We start from the raw sequence: 2,500 nt of genomic DNA, 5'->3' as shown, positions 1-2,500 counted from the left end.
ACCAATTTAGCTATCAAGCCAACTGAGAGAAGGCCATTTTGTGAGCTCGCAAGTAAACCAGCAGAAGTTACAGACATTTTTGAACTGCGGTAGAAAGCATGGTATACTACTAACACAATTCATTTCAGGAATATTATTCGAAGTGCACTTCGTATTTATATTGTTCTTTTTTATAGACTTTAAAAATATATTTAAAGCGGTACTGTGATAAAAATCATTTCCTTTTTTCCTTCAGATTTTGAAAATGTGTTTGCTTAATATCTGCCTGAGCCTTTGAGCTTTTACTTTTATCGAAAGGCAGTTTACTTCGGATTTCACGCTCCGCCATCACTCACGACCGATAGGACCTCAGAGGGTTGGAACTAGGGAAAGTGACGTCATTTACTCAATAGCTTAAAAATTACAGCGTGTAAACGTAGTTTATTATCTATGGAAAACGCAGTTTAAAAATCTGAAAGCTCGAAACTCCCGTGATGCATAATATTTCAGTCGCTTACAAAAGCATTGCTTTCTTAATCTAGTGAGTCTTTGACGTCATTTCTCCTCGATTCAGCTCCCTCAAGATTTTAAAGTTACTAATGGCAGACCACTAAAGGAAAATTCCAGTTGAAATAAACAAGTGTCTTCTTGAAATAAAGGCTAAAAACTTGGATTACTTAGTGTTTAGTTACCATAATTTTGAAATCCAAAGAAATAAAACATTTAATTTTTTTGATCCTTTAAAAGAAACATTGAACATTTTAATATGAGGAGATACAAAAAAAGTTCAAGATACCAAATTAAGCGCTAATTTAAATATAAACAACTTAAAACACTGAAAAGGGAAATGACATATTCCCAGACAGGTTGGCTTAAGCAACAGATGTGTAAATCAAAACCGAACGCCACCATTCGGTGATCTCTAAGGCACAGATATGCCTACTTTGTTTAAAGGCGTTCTCTTAGCAACGCTTTCAGAATAAACTATCAAAAGTGACATAATAGATTAGACTTTTGAAAAACGTCTACTTCGATTGGTTTGTTTGTGAAAAATCGAGGGCTTTTGAAAACGTTTAAACCGCTCTAAACCACTAAGTGTATTTAACAACAAAAACGACAACATTTACTTTATTGATACAAAAATTTAGAAAATATGACTGACCCGCAGGTAGCGTCAGACTAACCGTTTACTTATGGATGAGTTATAAATACAAGGAAAACCGGAAGAACGATACAGGTGAAAGAATAGATAAACAAACGACGGAGGGAACAGAATATACGAACAACAGCAGATAGCAGTACATAGGAAAAAAAAGTAGCTATTTGACTAAACCAACTTTCTTTACAATTGCAGACGTTTCAATATAGTCATTTTCGTTTATCAGTATTTTAAAAAGAATTCCACGAATTTCTCTTTTGTAAGCTTTCGTCGGTAAAGCTCTAACACGTTGGGGTATCTCATTCCACAATTTTACGCGAAATCGGGAAAAGGAACGCTTTTGTATTTTTAATTTAGAGCTTTGGACATAACATTTCCAAAGGTGGAGGACCTCGTGTTGTATGAGTGGACGACGGATAATTTTTGAAAGAATTTTAAGATGTTTAAAGGTGTGTTATTATTATTGACATAATGGATCAAGTTGGAGACAGACTCATAATACAGAAACGACAGTGGAAGGACATTTGCATCTATAAATAAAGGAATTGCATGAGCACGACTCTTTTGGAGGATTTGGAGGATTATATTCTGAAGATTAGCCTTCGACGACTGGCCCCAGGAAGCAAGTCCATAAGTAAGATGATAATAATAATAATAATAATAATAATAATAATAATAATAATAATAATAATAATAATAATAACAATTAATTTATTCATTTATAGTGCGCTTTTTAACATGCTAGGTGATCAAAAGCGCATTACCACAATAAATAACCTAAGAACTATTAATACAAATTTTTATAAATATACAAACATATTTAATATTTAAGAGATATTAAAAGCTAATTTAAAAATATAAGTTTTAAGATTAGATTTAAAAGTAGAAATACATTTGATGCTGCGTAGGCTAACAGGAAGAGCGTTCCATAAAGTGGGCGCAGCCACACTGAAGGATCCGTCACCAAATGACTTTTTCATTTTTCCTGACGGATGCTTTAATAAAACACCTTCATGAGAGCGCAGCAAATAGCGCGCATTAGTCTTAGTATGAACGCCAAGATATTTAATATAATCCTTAGACTCAAGACTAGCGAATCTATTTTTCTCGTTATGGAAAATGCTAATTTGAGGGTGATAAATAGCTCTCTTCCGGTAAGGGTGAAATAATACAAAGTTAGACTTTTTAGTGTTAAGAGATAACTTGTTGGATGTCAACCAATCGCAGAAGTTCCGTAATTCAGCATTTACAATTACTTCTGAAGTCTTCAAGTTCTTGTCAGCATAGAGGATGGTATCATCAGCGAAAAGATAAAATTTGATTTTTTTAACACTGATACATATCATTAACATACAATAAAAA

At 33.2% G+C, this 2,500-nt stretch overlaps 1 protein-coding gene across 1 annotated transcript in view; it reads right to left on the bottom strand.

Moving 5' to 3' along the window:
- Window positions 1-2,500, bottom strand: part of LOC138018374 (MAM and LDL-receptor class A domain-containing protein 2-like) — a 252,304-nt gene that overhangs the window by 88,506 nt on the left and 161,298 nt on the right. The window lies entirely within an intron of this gene.

Source organism: Montipora capricornis, chromosome 10, assembly GCF_036669925.1.
Source record: "Montipora capricornis isolate CH-2021 chromosome 10, ASM3666992v2, whole genome shotgun sequence".
Lineage (NCBI taxonomy): Eukaryota > Metazoa > Cnidaria > Anthozoa > Scleractinia > Acroporidae > Montipora > Montipora capricornis.
The sequence above is the reverse complement of the archived record's forward strand: the minus strand, read 5'-3'. Positions and strand labels throughout refer to the sequence as shown.